Raw genomic sequence first — 16,192 nt, forward strand, 5'->3', positions numbered from 1 at the left:
GTCCGGCTGGGGGCCGTACGCTCGATGAAGTGCCTTCGCACGGGCTCTGCGGCGCTGCTCATTGTGGGACGGGTGCATATTCCTCGGGAGCGGCCTGATGAGGAGCTCTCGGTGAAGGGATCGTGGGATGGCGAGGAGGGTTGGGTCGTTGGCCGGTATTTTGATTCCGAGGGTGTCCAGGATATACCGACCTGTGGAGGTTTGTGCGAGCCTGATGTATTGGGCCTGTCGGTGGGCCTCCACCAGTTCCCCGATCGTATTGTGGAGGCCCAGGCCTAGTAATCTGTCTGTGGGTGTGTTGAGGGGAAGGTGAAGTGCTACCTTGAATGCCTTGCGAATCAAAGCATCCAAAGCGTTTATGTCATGTTTGGATAGGTGTAAATATGGGGTAGTGTACAGCACACGGCTCAGGACAAAGGCATGAATGAGGCGACATAGGTCGCGCTCCTTCATGCCTGTATGACGTCCCGAAACCCTGCGGATGAGGTGCGATATCGCGCCTACAACCTGCTTGAGTTTCTTGAGGGTGGTGGTGTTTTTGCCATCGTTCTGGATGTGCAGGCCCAATACACCCCAACAAACACAAAACCTCCTCAAAATCTCCCAAAAATAACCCATCGGGACATTTGGAATCTCCCCAGGAGGTGCTCATTTTTCCCGAACACATCCAAAAAACGTCCCCACAACTAGCGATGTCCAAAAAGTTGTGCGTCCCATGGAAAGCCCCAAAAGGTTAATGCTCGATTTCTCGGCTCTGGTTCAATAAAATTATTCCTCCTTTTTCATGCAGCCTGCAGGCATCCAAGCGCACATATCTGCCAAATTTCAGGTACATACTTACTTTACAGGTGATGTAATTCACCTGTCCACTTGTGTGAATGCGTGCTGGCTCGGCCGTTTCGCACTGTGAAATGTCCTAGCATTTTACACACAAAGGAAATATGAATTCAAAAAGTCACCCCATCTTGCCCATATATAAGAACAAATAGCAGCACTACACAAAAGTCATTTCAGTTTACTAGCCGTACTCTTAGCACGGACTTGTAGCCTATTGTCCATACCGGCGACAGCACTATACACCACCACAATCAAAATGCAAGTCAAAGAAAAACAATACAGACGAATTGAAAGTCCGTGCTGAACAAAACTTCCGGTCAACGGCGCAAATTTGAATGAATACAAACAGCAGACGCAAACGTAGGCGCCTTTTAATACACAATTTGTACATAGCACTACGGCGCCATGCCGTAGTGCTATGATGGCCACTTTTTCTCTAGCTCTGAGAAATCTGCAAACTATTCTAAGGGCTACAAAAGCAGATATGCACACGCAAAAGCAAACGTACGTAAAGAGCAACTTGGATGACAAAACAAAAGGCGAGATGAGCGTACGCTGCAGACACGCAGTTTCAGGTCATGGATTTTCTTCAAGTTGAAACCCCCCTCTCTCGGAATAAGCTTCAGCGACATGTTATCAAAACAGAAAAAAATAGTTCTACCAGACGAAAATAAAAAAAGTGCGAAAAGGCCCTGCAGTATGTTTAAATAAATAAATAAAATAAACCAACATACCTTGACAACTTTGCCTACGGAAACCCAGGGATGAAATAGGAGGCTGCAACAGCTGAAACCATGAATTAAACGCAGCCTTCTGTCCTGCGCCTTCTCATAGCACAGCGAACGCTCAAACATACGCGTTACACCCTCGTAACGATCCTGGGAGTTTTATTTTCTTGTGACTAAGTGTGGGGATAAGACTGCTTGAAGCTAGGCGGGAGGGGGGACGTCTCGAGGCTGGTGCAGTGGCGCGCTGCATCCATGGTGCGGCAGACCGCGCATGCGGCACAGTCCGGCGTGAGAGTCGAGATCAAGGCACGATTAATCCGGTGCAGGAGAGTCAGTATAGCCACGCGAACACTGCACAAACTACACCGCTGCGACAGGATGGCTGGGCGGTGGCGAAGTAGGTAGAGCAGGCTAATCCATGGGCACTCGCAGAAAGAGAGTGGTGGGTCTCCGAAGGTCCTTTCCGCCTATGACCGTAGTTGAGAGCCACGCTTCCACCACCAACGCGCTGCAGTCGTCGGAGGCGCTGAGGAATGCAGGTGCGTATGAGGAGTCGCCTATTGCCACGAACTCCGCCGCCTCGAACAGCGGCATCAGTAGGGCCGTGAAGCTGCGCAAAGGACTTGCGATGCATCAGTTCCAAAAGGAATGGTATGGGCACGCCGAGATGCGCGGGAAAACTGCCGTGAATCCGTAGCTACGAAGTCCACGACAGCACAGTTGCCGTAGTGATAAGAGCAAGAACTGCCGCGCGCTGGGGCTTGTGCTCGAACGGCTGAGGCAGCGCGAATAACAGCGCGCAAAATGGCTTCCGTCCAGCGAGGACGCCGGGCGAGCGACGGGAGGCCATTACTGCACTTCTGCTAGACAGCGGCGCAGGCGCCGATAGCCGGAGATGCCTGGAGGGGCCACCACACAATGTTGCAGTTGGACGGCAGCAGGGGAAACGCTAGAAGACGGGAAAGTTGGTGACCGCCGCTTACGGCGGCGCGATGAAAATGGAGACCGCCGCCACCTGCCTGCAGCGTGGAGCGGACGGCCCACGTGCAAGAAACGCATGCGCCGAGAGAGACGCGGGGCTAACTGCTTCCTTCGGCTGTTCGAATGAAACTGCCGTTTCATCTCTCAAAACGACGCGTGCAAGAGCAAAACCTCCTCTCGCCGCAGCTTGTGGCGCGAGGGAGAGAGAAAAGAACGCGAGCAGTCGATTTTTGTTTCTTGTTGAAAATCATTGGTCCCAAAACGTTATGCCCAGTTACCTTTCTGGGATCAAAATCCATTAACTCGCTTTTGTTGCTGCTTAAAACTGCAGAAAAAACGTTTCTAGACCTTTAGTGGGAGCACTGCCTTTTTGCTTGTGTTTCTATGTCTTGCCTCTATGGTCTGGAAACGTTTGAGAAACGTCGTACTGGGACTGGGACATTCCATCCTTTCTAGGCGCACATGGGGAGGTCTTGTGCTTGTTGGGACGGAGGGTTCCAACCTCAGGTACCGGGTCACCATTCAGTTCAATGGCAATGGGGGAGCGGGGGCAGCGGTGGTTCTTAGGCCGGATGAGGAAGAGTTCGGACTTCTCTGGGGAGCAAGACAGTCCGATGGTCCGTGCGTAATTTTGGGTGAGGGTGGCTGCTTCCTGTAAGGTGTTCTCAGAGTCGTTACATTTTCTCCGCACACTGAACGACCGAGAGGCGCGATCGGCTCGACCATCTAAACTTGTTAGCGAGCCCATCGTTTCATAGGTCTGTTTATCAACGCCAGTTAGCGAGCCACCTTTTCATTACTTTTTTTTTAGGCCTCCCCATCCTTTCACACGACCGGAGGGGCGGGAATCGGTTTTGTTCGAAACGCACAAAAAGTGCGGACCCGCGGCAACTGCCTGTTTGCTTTTCTCCGTGTATGTTTATGTGCTCAGTGCGTTTGTGTCTTTTCTCTGCTCCTAAGCTCATTTCGTTCAACGGAGCGGTGCGTGCGGAGCGGTCGAGTGTGCGTGAGGGAAAGGGTCTTCTACACACGACACGGCATACGCACAAAACACGCTGAAGCATACATGCACTGGAACAACTAACTGAAACCTTTTTTTTTTTTGGGGGGGGGGGGGGCTTGCATGGAGGAAAAAAACTGAAGAAGCGCGCTCGCAGAGGGCTATCTCGTGCCGTGATTGCGGCAAGGGGGAGGGGAGGGACTGACTCTTTCCGTATTACTATTTTTTTTACTTTTTATGACTAGGGTTCAAGGCTGTCGCCGGAAGCTCCCTCCTCAGATTGTTTTTCCCCTTCAAGCGGGCTTGTAGGCATGTGCCACAACGGAGGGCGCTGACGAGCAGACGACGCGACGCCCCGGCTACGCCCACCCTTCGCCCGTCAGTCAGAACGACGCACCAATGGAATGCCTTTAGCGAAAGCTTTCCGTATGACGTCAAACGAGCCAGAGTACAGGACGAGGACGTTTGCTTGTGGAAGGAAAGAACGAGCGGCTCGAAAAAGGCTGGTCCTCCAGCCGAAACGTCGTGAATTAAATCTTATGTTTTTTCAATTTCTGTTGACGTTATCTAATATTAATCAATCAATCAGCTGCCAAGAAATAATTTGGTGTGTGTGTGCGTGTGCGTGTGTGTGTGTGTGTGAGATGAAATATAATATATATTTACTCCATTACAATATATATATATATATATATATATATATATATATATATATATATATATTGTAGGGGATGAAAATGGTTTTAACCAGGGTGTCGAACCGGAATTTTTTCGGGTTCGGTTCGGGTTCACGCCTTTCGGGTTCAGTTCCGGGTTCGGCTCCAGAGGGACATTCCGTTCCGGTTCGAACCGGTTCGGACCGTGTCGAACCGGTTCAAACGGGTTCAAACGGGTTCAGGACAAAAAAAAATTAGAATGTGGATGGGTTTCAATCAACCTAGCTATGCTCTATTACTGTTTTCTGGCACATCGATACACAAAATAAAAAATGCAAAAATTTGTTTACGAGAACGGAAAACTGGGTTAGTTGGTGAGGGTTCATGCTTAAGCTGCGCAGTAAACAGGACAAAAGGAAGACGAGAGTCGACATGAGAGCTAACTAGCAACTGGTTATTTTATTCTCGGGAAAGTATATAAAGGCGCCGGACAGAGTGAACAACACCCAAACCAGAAGAACAAAGATTAAAACCTAAAAACTATACTGCGCATGCACATCATAGTCAAATCATTACATCTTTTTCAACGAAATTCGAAGGCTATCTTCCATAGTAGACGGCACTCCCCTATCTCCTGGACCGCATCTGCCAGTCTCCCCCTTCTCCTTTACTACATGGTACGAAAATGTGCGAAAATCCCTCCACCGCCCATCCGCCACCCAACGAGAGCCTCATGGAAGCACTGGCTCTCCCTAACATCCAGAGCTTACCAAACGTATTTTATTCGAATCACGTCTTCGACAACACCTTTGTGACTCACGTTATATATCCCGAGTTCCTATCACCCAGTATCTTCAAAAACAGCTAATCGTGGCTTCTCGCTAATACAGTTAGAATTTAGGACATTGGAATATTATGATGACGTCAACCTCTTTTCTTCAGATAAAAAGAGTATAATAAAAAAGCATGCTTGGATGTGTTCAGAACGTTTCGTCTTTGCACGCGTCGATGGCCTACGAGGGCAATCATTGCCTACGGGTTTGCCGGCTGTGCAAAGCATCCCAAATGAAAGAAGCGCGGTGCGCCCGAGACGGAGCATCGTCGAAGGCGAAGCTACTGACCACGGCCGTGGATGAACTAACAGCAGAGGTTTGAGAATTTTGAAATCCTTGCTGGCTATGCTGGTCGCGTGGTATACATAGCCTACCCAGTCGGTTCCACCTTTTGCGCTGCTACCACGTACAGGCAGCGTCATACAGCGGACAGTGCAACTGATGCACTCTGCGCCACGAGCGCTGCGCTACTTTATTCGCTGCATCAGCCCAGGAACGACAGAAGAAGCTCGAAAGCACACGTGACCAGACGCATGTAGATTTATGGCAACGCTTCGTTAATCCATAGCTGGCCAGATGTTTCCGCAGGCAACTACGTTCCTGAGGACCACAAAATCGCAGCAGCGCGTGCTCTGACGAAGACGCTGAACACCAAGTACGAGCTCTCTCCTACTGTCAGGAATGTTATTTATGTGGCCGGCCTGCCCGTGTGCACTTCATATACGATTGGTTAACCCCATCCCTAAATTTGATAGCTGGCAGCAAGAGCCTCGACGAGGATTAAATGACTGTTCTAGATAGCCTGGAAAGAGCCACGGCAGGCTCTGCTTTGCACAGGCAGCCAAGCATAACGCATTTTTTTAAGAAATAAACGCCACTTTTAGTTACCTTAGTATCTTTGGCTGTTTTACGAAGATTTATCTATTGGTTTATTCGGGTTTAACATCCCAAAGCGACTCAGGCTATGAGGGACGCCGCAGTGAAGGGCTCCGGAAATTTCGACCACCTGGGGTTCTTTAACGTGCACTGACATCGCACAGTACACGGGCCTCTAGAATTTCGCCTCCATCGAAATTCGGCAGCCGCGGCGGGTATCGTGTTATGCGAAGAATCCACTTGCTACGAACATAGGATATAATGGACGGAACCCGCGTGACCGTCAGGTTCCTTATAAGTGGGCTCGACTGCAGTTTCAATCGGCCACAGGAACCTTTTTCACGCTTGAGACATGGACCTTACGCGTTAGGACCTATCTTCGCGCCAAGGGGATGTTTGTGCCGTGGTCAGTGATCTTCTGCCTGTGCGAGCAACTAGGAACCATTTAGCAATAAAATGATAATTTTGTCGAGATGCTGTGTTTTTTTGGGACATACTTAAGCAGTCTCTTAAAAAACCATTGACGTCATGCATTTTATTATAACATTTATGTCTGCGTTGAAAAGCTCCGGAATTCCGTGCGAACTCTTCGTGTTCATGGGACCGTTTAGCGTCTGGAAAACCCGCAGGATGATGAACACGCAGAACCGCCGTATTCAACGAGGTCACTGTTCAGACAACAGTGCACGTTAACACGGGAGGAATATGCTGCGCAAGTTCAACCTCCTGACTCGTTCCCCTTTCTTGACGTGTGCACTGTCTGGAATTTTCATGTGCGGGCGGAGAAAGGGTACTGCGCTAGCAGTACCTCCTCTCCCAAAAAATAACCGCACTGCGTGTATGTGTGTGTGCGTGGGGGGGGGGGGGGGGGAGGGGGGAAGGTGCGTGCGTGTAGCCTCCAACCTTCATCCACACTCTGGTGGGTGCATATTTCGGCACTCACTGGTAAAAATGCACCTTCAACAACTTTCATCCATCTCCCCACCCCCCATCACTCACCTGTACCCGATATAGTCAAGGCGGAATGCTGTGAAGGCTCACCGTATGCCGTCGCCCAAGCGTTCTACGAAAACACACCAACAATCATAAGTCTGTCGTGCTAGACACCATGAACCAGAAGTATGACAGCGAGAAGTAGATATAAGCCGCCAGACAGAGAATTCAAGATCGAGCAGTCAGAGAACAGCGGATGAAGCCGCTCGCTGGCGACTGACATCAATTTTTTTTTTTATGTAAGCACAAAATTTCAGCGAATCGGCATAACGAAATCATTTCATCGCAGTTATATTTCATCGCGGCAGCATCTTTCTGGCCGTAATCGATACTACGCAAACGAGCGCATGCATTTCCGCACTGCCGCTTCGTGTAATCGGTAATAATTTTTTTCTTATATCTCCACGGTTGCCAAGGGTCAGCCTTTCGTTGCTTATTTCTGTCGCGTGCAAAAGAGAATATGCAGATTCTAAAAAAAAAGAAGCTGCATCAATTTATGCACAGAACCGTTGGGAGTTGGGCTTGTTGTTTTACGATCATATTGGGCCTTTGTTGTGTTCTCGCTGCGTCCTGTGTTAGCGCTGTTCCCAGTATGACTAATTTATACATCCGTCTTTTGGTAATTATAGTAGTAATATCTCTGGTTTAACGTCTCGAGTAGACATTGTGGCTATAGGGTAGACCGTGTAGTGGAGAGGTCCAGATAAACGAAGACCAGGTGGGGTTTTTCAAAGTTCGACAGAGCACGCGCACTTTGTCATTTCGCTGCCTGCCAAATGCGGAGCTCGAGGCCAGGATCAGAACCTCAACTATGGAATCTGCAGCCGAGCTCCACACCCATTGAGCAATTTTTCTTTATTGCACCACTCACCCATCATAAGGGGTTTTATTTAGAACCTGCTATCTGAGACAACGAACGCCTACAAAAGTAAATGTTCCACTACCCACTGCTGTGGCTTAATAGTTGGGGCGCTCGGTTGCTTATTCAGTGCACCCGGGTTCGAACCCGGCCCCGGAAGCCGCGTTTCGATGGAGGCGAAGCGCAAAAGGCACCCGTGTGCTGCGCGATGTCAGTGCACGTTAAGGATCCCCAGGGGGTAGAAATTATTCCGGAGACCTCCACTTCGTTCGGCACCTGTTTCTCTCTTTCTTCTTTCACTCCCACCTTCCTCCCTTCCCTTACGACGCGCTTCAGGTGTCTATCGAGAAGTGAGACAACTACTAAGCCATTTCCATTCCTCAAAAACCATCATCACAATGGGTCGCGACGCTAATATTTCATATATTTGTGTGTAAATGACGCGAAAGAAGGGAAGGTATTCTCAATCGATGCTTAAAAGACTATTGACACTCAATTTTATTGCGTATTTCCTTTTTTCAAATAACGCCATAGATATTAGGATACATGGGTACCCGTGTGGCATTCGCCTACTGCCACTAAACAGTTTGGAAAAGAATTTATTCTCAGTGCCACGTAGCCTTCCAGTCCCCCGCCTATCCTTTCCCGCCACCCCCACCGTGGCCCACCTGGCTTGCCTCCTGGGACCTGAACCTGCAACGCGCCCTCGGCACCTTGGCCCAGGACCTATTGAACGCCTAACATAAAGGCTGTTAATAAAAAGTGTCACACCACCACCACCACCACCACTCATGCTGTTTCGGTTTCATCAACTGAATGATGGCTGTGTCGTGTGGTTTAACATTAGATCACGTGAGGCGCGGAAAAACTAATACAAACGCTGATATGTTGTTTTGACTCACTATAGCACTTAAATCAGCCTGATTCAAGATCTAGAATTACAACCAACGACGTATAAGCAGTTATATTGCCGTTTTTTGCGCCTCACATGACCTGAATTCCACTACACCCACCGTTCTATTGATGAAACCAGAACAGGGTCAAGAAGAAATTCAAATATAAATTATTTATTATGTGCAAACGAATACCACAGGGTGCTCTATGTGCATCAATGTCTATCGCATCGTTTGAAAGAAGAAAGCGCCGCCGCGGTGGCTCAGTGGTTATGGTGCTCGGCTGCTGACCCGAAACACGCGGGTTCGATCCCGGCCGCGGCGGTTTAATTTCTTTGGAGGAGAAATTCTAGAGGCCCGTGTACTGTGCGATGTCAGTGGACGTTAAGAACCCCAGGTGGTCGAAATTTCCGGAGCCCTCCACTGCGGCGACTCTCATAGGCTTAGTCGCTTTGGGACGTTAAACCCCACAAACCAAAGCAAACCGAAAGAAGAAAGCACGCAAGCAAAAATTTGGTGTCTATAGTCCTTTACTGAGTTCGAGCAGTCCTAACAATTTGATTACAAGCTTATGCAAATATGTAAAAGGGGAGTAGTAATAACTCAGTATTTCATATAAACCTAACGTACAAGCCTTTAAAATTGGCGATGGTACATTGCATAATCGTCAATTAGGCTTCTTCCCAGGCACCAGACTTCCTATAAGTTCGTTGTCGCATATACTGCGTGCCATTTTCGCACTTTCCAGCGCAGACAGCTACGGGTGGGTAAATCTACACGCCAGGTCATCTCGTTTTGTTGGAAAAAAAGTATGGCGCGATGCAAAAAAAGTGGGGCTGAACCGAGTCCCGAACCGGTTCGGAACGGTTCCTTTGAATCGTTCCGGTTCGGGTTCAGTTCCAATATGGCGAAAAAAATATGGGTTCGGTTCGGTTCCGGTTCCGGGCGAAAATTCGGGTTCGGTTCCGGTTTCGGGTTCGGTTCCGGTTCGACACCCTGGTTTTAACACAGGTGAGAGCCCGACCGTGGGACTGCGGGTGGTACGGTGTGGAGTGTCGGTAGACTAATCCACAACGCAATAGCATTTCTTCCACGACATCAGCAGTAAATTGCCGTCCCCGATCACTTATTATAACACGGGGAGCGCCATGGCGAAGCATAACAGAGTGCAGAGAAACGACGAAACATCGTCAGCCAAGGCGGCAACGAGAGTAGCGGTCTTCGCGTATCTGGTGAGATAGTCTATGCATACAGTCACCCAGTAGCGTCCCTCTAAAGACTTTGGGAAAGGACCAAGGAGGTCAATTCCAATCTTTTCAAAAGGGGAAGTGGGTGGTTTTACGGGCTGCAAAGGAGCGGCCGGCGTGGTGGTTCGTGCCTTAAGTCGCTGGCATTGTTCACATTTTGCAACGTACTGCTTGGTGGTCTTATAAACCTGCGGCCAATAAAAACGCTGGCGAATTCGTTGTAGGGTACGAGAGAAGCCTAGATGTCCAGATGTGATGTCATCGTGCATAGCGTGCAAAAGTTGCGCGCGGAGACTTTTCGGGACGATCGAAAGCAGGGCAGCACCATCGATGGAATAGTTCTTCTTGAACAAAATACAATCTTTGATAATAAATGGCGTTGAATCTACTCGTCCTTGTGCCTCTTTATAAGGGGCTGCAGTGAAAGGTCGCAACGTTGCTCCCGCCTAAAGGTCGCCATATTGGGGAATATCCGCTCGAACGAGGCTAAACACCCTTCGAAACCGTCATTATTGACCGATGTCGGCTTGGGTAGCGTGACAAGCAGTCTGCATCACTGTGACGGCGCAAACTTCTGTGGGAAACAGCAAATTATATTCCTGTAGGCGCAATGCCCAGCGCGCCAGACGACCAGACGGATCGCGAAGTCCGATGAGCCAGCATAGAGAATGATGGTCTGTGACAATAATTGTGAAGTGGCGTCCACATAGGTATGGTCGGAACTTGTGCACAGCGAACACAACGGCGAGGCACTCCAATTCGGTGACAGTGTAGTTACGCTCACATTTTGTTAACGTGCAGCTGGCATAGGCAGTAACGTTCGTACTCAGCCCCATTCTGCAGCTGGACAAGCCCCGCCCCAATACCGACGCCACTGGCGTCAGTGTGTTCTTCATCCAAGCAGAAGGGTCGAAGTGCTGCAGGAGTGGTGCTGAAGTGAGAGATTTCAGCCGATGGAACGAGGATTCGCACTCGGGGGTCCGCACAAACTGCGAATCCGAGAGGTACTGGGATCAATATACAGCACCTCCAACAAATGTAGAAGATGAAATGGTTTTAATACAGGTGAGAGCTCGACGGAACAAGGCTGGCCACAAACGGCTCAAAGTCTAGATCAGTCTGCGTGCGAATCCGTCTTCTTCCTCGAACTCCTCAATAAAGCGCTACGCCGCGTAACTACATAAAGTATATAACGTATATATATATATATATCTATATAGGGAAACATTTTTATTTAACTCGACGTTTCGATCGGAGGACCGATCTTTTTCAAGAAGGATTTTTCTTAGCTTGTGATTCCCTTTTATAGGGGTTGGACACAGAACAGGTGAACGAGAAACGGATTGAGTACAGACGTAAGTAGATAGAAGTAAAACAAAACAAGTAAAAAATAAAGAAACAAACATAGATAGGAAAGGGGGGGGGGGGGAGTGGGACCCGAACGAAAAGATGGAGAGTGCTCAGAACATGTAAGGAGTGGGGAAATACAATATCCAGATGCGACCCCTGCTTTGTTAAGCACCGCATGTTTGCTTGTTGACAGGCGTGTCGAGCTTAGCTGAGATGGTAGACAGGGTGCGGGGCCGTGCAGCTACCTTCGTGGAAGATGCAGGAACTTGTCGATCCTCCTGTAATTTTTTACTTCTATCTACTTATGCCGGCGCTTTCTATCCGTTCCTCCGTCACCTGTTCTGTTTCCAACCTCTAAAAAAGGGGAAACACCAGAGAGGAAAAATCCCGGTTGAAAAAGATCGGTCCTTCGATCGATACGTCGAGTCAAATAAAAATGTTTCCATTAATGAAGCGTATTCTTCGCTATATACTCTTTTAAATAGTCAAGCACTTCATGCTCTCGCAACGCACACACGCACATATTGTGGACGATTTTGGACCGATTCCAATTCGATGTTGAGATACGATTGCTATGGGTGACAGTTGGATCGTGCACACTCTAATTTTGTGTGCACATAAATATATATATATATATATATATATATATATATATATATATATATATATATATATATATATATATATATATATATATATATAATGTTATAATTTTGTGTGTATATATAATTTGTACTTTGCATTTATTTAATTTAATGTATTATGTATGTATTATTAGGGTTCACCGATATATGTGAGACACATATGCGCCATTTCCTTTCCTCAAAAACCAATACACCAAGTAAAGCGGGTGTTCCTACAGGAGTAAACGTAACACAAATAGACAACTGATGTTCAAGTTCAATAAGTCACAGACTTCAGGATGCAGATTTTTGTCACGAGAAATAATTAGTACAAAGTGTTACAAAATTGCAGTTGGACCTAAAACGTAGTGCTAAAAGCCTTGCGCCCGCTCTCGCGATACCCCCAGCGGCGTTCAAATCCAGCGCGAAGGTCACGTGGGGCGGCGAAGTTTCCTTTCCACACCCCCCTCCCCTCGCCATTGAATTTTCGCGTGAAATCAATGTCTGGAGAAGGAAGAAGCTGGGAGCAATTTGTCTGGATTGAGCAGAGGACGGCGAGCAGGTCGGCCAACACTGACGGGTGGTTTCTTCAGTCCAGGGTTGCCAGGTTTGGCTACTTTGCGCCAAATTGGCTACTTCTGGGACCCCTTGGCGACAAAAATTTCAATTTGGCTACTTGGCTACTTTTTGGCTACATTTGAATTCGAAGTGAGGACTGAATAATAGACCTATTTTTTCGCCAATGGTCCCAGTGCATCTTTGCTGGAGTGGGTTAGAATGCCACACGTAACACTATTATTCTACGGTGCCTGCCCTGTTGTTGAAAATGTACTTATCTGATGCACCTGTGTCCTCAGTTGACAACTGGTTCAAAGCGAGTTGATCAGCCGCACATGCCAGCCCGACAGCCACTTGTATGATGCTGAGAATTACAGTCCTGATTGAAAATTTTCAAGGCACATGGTTTTTTTAGCCGATTAGTGGCGAGCGGGGAAGACCAAAAAGTTCTGAAACGTGATGACGAAGGATCTTCGTATCGCCTAGCGATATAGAGCTGGGGAGCCATAAGTGGCTGAAAAGCAACTCATTTCACCTGAAAAACTTTGGCCAAGGCCGCGTGCTAGAATTTCTATGCCTTCAATACATATGGACTGCACGTGGCGATCAGTCTGTTTTGCAATAGAAAGCTGAAAAAAAATCGCAGGAGAAAAACGGAACAAGAAATAGGCGCATATGAAATCATGCCCTTGTTTACAGAACAGTGAAAAAATTTCATAAAAAAAGCCATGCATGCCATATTTATATGGGAATGCAAATTGTTATGGAATTGCCTTAGGAACCCAAATTATTTCTCCTCTGCAGAGAAGAAAAACTCTTCTGGTTACTTTCCCACACTTTCACTCCCTTTAGAAATTCCTCGCGCGTTTCCGTGGTCCTGTCCCATGCTGTTCATATATTTTCTTCCATTTGATTTGATGCTTTTATACTTCAGTTATTCGCATCCAGTGTTAACCTGCATTCGGCAAGAATTACAAATTTGTTGCACTGCTTTTCTGCAACTTTCATGGGCGTCCGGAGAGGGGGGCAAGGGGGGGCGGCTGCACCCCCCTGGAAAATCACTCCCTCGAACCGTGAGTGATGGCCGCACGCCAGGGGCCGTGGTGGGCTCAGCCAAAAGGGTAAAAGCAGCTCCGCTTCCACGCTTTGGGTCACATCTGCGAAATGCCGCGTCCGGGCACGCGTCTTTATGCCGTTTTCAAACCACGCCATCGTTAGCTCTGTTGAAGGCCGACCTGTTGCAGACATACAGCGGCACCGGCGAGCATGTGTTTCAAGCCGTCTTGAAATGGGTGCCTGTTTCTTTGATCTCTAGACAGATAGCGACACGGAGGCAGACAGTGCACAGTGCATCTTGTTTTCGCCTTCGTTATGCCGGCCACCGATGAATTCTTCAGGAGGGAAAGACAAATCAGCCGTGTCCACCCCCGCTTTGTCGGGCTGCTCATGGGCAAGCGGGCGATCAGTTGGCGCCGCCGCCACTCGCTGTGCCTCCGATCCACGGGAGAGCGCAGTGCGGTAGAAGCGCCGCTATCAGAATCTTCGGCAAAGGAGATTAGCATCTTTTGTTCACGGCGACGCAGTCTCCAGAGGCGCCCCCACACCAGCGTCCCTTGCGTCTTCTCCGAAAACCAGCGCCTTTGGTCAACGCAGCCCGATGGCGCCTGCCTGGCTCGCCTGTCACCTCTGGCTGGGCCTCAAATGACAACAGCGCCCGTGTACTGTGCGAGGTCAGTGCCCGGTAAAGAGACCCAGGTGGTCGACATTATCCGGAGCTCTGTACTACTCCGTTCCTCATAACCTGAGTCGTTTTGGGGCTCTGAACCCCATAAAAACACACAAAATAAATTTTCCTACCGGAGTGGCGAGTGTCCCTTCCCCTTGGAAGTCGCACGGAAGTAAGCCCTTGCACGTGTGCGCGCCTCTGTATTTGTGCTTCGGTGTTTTTAGTGGCCGTTTGTCAACGAAGCTGAGAACAACCAAGACAGTGGACGAGAAAACTACGAGCGGCGAGCAGTGTGCGTGCGGTTGCTCGACTGTGCGGATGCGCGAGCAAGATGGAGCGAGGTGTATGAAGCTGCGAGCGTGTATTTATCTTGTAAATAAGTTTTCGTTGTATGTATAGACATCTTTTGTTTTCAACGTGCGCGTTCAACCGTTTTTCCAATCAATGTGTGTGACGCGTGTGCACCGAGAGCGTGTAATGAAGCACAGAAATGAATTTATCACCCGTGTAATCACGCAATTCGCCCAGAAAAATCCGTGGAGTCTACAGTTGCTGTTCAAGGAAGACTGACTGAGTGACTGTAGTTGCGTGTTTGTGACCATATTGTGCTGTGTGCTGGTCATCAATCCGGGTGAGTCGAGAACCCGTATGCAGCAATACTGAGCACTCTTCTCCACGAAGTGACAGTATATTTTTGGATTTTTTATTAATTTTAATTGTTTCTTCGTTGATAAACTGCAATGTATCTCTCCTAGCCACACTTTAATTTGCTGTTTGTAATTTTTATTTCATGTGTGTATTTCACTTATTTTTTATTTATATATAAATAAATAAATTCATACCGCAAATAGTGCCTTTTTGCTACGAACATGCCCCCCCCCCCTCCGGCGCCAACAACCAATGGGGCCCCCCCCTGCAAAAAATTCTGCGGACGCCCTTGGCAACTTTGGTAACTTTGGCGCTTTTTTGGCTACTTTTGACATTCCGGCGGCACGTTGGCTACTTTTTGGCTTCTTTTGCGATTTTTGTGGCGCTTTTTTGAGTTTGGGACCTGGCAACCCTGTTCACTGCCATCCATGACAAAGCCATGAGAGCGGCGTGTATCTAAGAGTTTAATTCAAGAAAGTTTCTCGCCCAACACTTTCGCGTTCCAGCGTTGCCTGGAAACGCGATGGGTCGTCACGTTGCATCGCCCGAAGGTGCCGACGCAGAAAGGTCAGCAGGCGGCTTGAAGCTGCGAGCCTTTGAAAACGGTTCTCTGCAGTGAACGTGCGAGATGGGCGGCCACAAGTTCGAATGCATGATCGACAAGGGGCTCGCTGTCCATGTCACGAGACTCCCACTGGCCATGACTTGGGCTCTGCGCGAAGACATCGAAAACTCGTCGCTGGAAGAAGCCCTGGAGAAGCTTGCCAAGCGACTCGAGGCGTACGTACTGCTCCAGCATCAGGTTCGAGAACACGGAGCAGCCCTGGAGAAGCTTGCCAAGCTACTCGAGGCGTACGTACTACTCCAGCGGCAGGTTCGAGAATACGGAGCAGCCCTGGAGAAGCTTGACAAGCGACTCGAGGCGTACGTACTGCTCCAGCAGCAGGTTCGACAATACAGAGCAGCCCTGGAGAAGCTTGCCAAGCTACTCGAGGCGTACGTACTACTCCAGCGGCAGGTTCGAGAATACGGAGCAGCCCTGGAGAAGCTTGCCAAGCTACTCGAGGCGTATGTACTACTCCAGCGGCAGGTTCGAGAATACGGAGCAGCCCTGGAGAAGCTTGACAAGCGACTCGAGGCGTACGTACTGCTCCAGCAGCAGGATCGAGAATACGGAGCAGCCCTGGAGAAGCTTGCCAAGCGACTCGAGGCGTACGTACTGTTCCAGCAGCAGGTTCGAGAATACGGAGGCGGAAACACAGCCTGCACTTGCGGCCCTCGTCGCTGCAAGAAGCCCTGGAGAAGCTTGCCAAGCGACTCGAGGCGTACGTACTGCTCCAGCAGCAGGTTCGAGAATACGGAGCGGAAACACAGCCTGCACTTG

The 16,192-nt window shown here is 48.9% G+C and overlaps 1 protein-coding gene across 1 annotated transcript in view; it reads right to left on the reverse strand.

Annotated features, from left to right (window-relative positions):
- The window catches only part of LOC149353843 (uncharacterized), a 615,886-nt gene that overhangs the window by 447,625 nt on the left and 152,069 nt on the right, over nucleotides 1–16,192 (reverse strand). The gene's annotated exons all lie outside the window — the stretch shown is intronic.

The sequence above is a fragment of the Amblyomma mixtum genome, chromosome 3 (assembly GCF_055824585.1).
Source record: "Amblyomma mixtum isolate Tamu chromosome 3, ASM5582458v1, whole genome shotgun sequence".
Lineage (NCBI taxonomy): Eukaryota > Metazoa > Arthropoda > Arachnida > Ixodida > Ixodidae > Amblyomma > Amblyomma mixtum.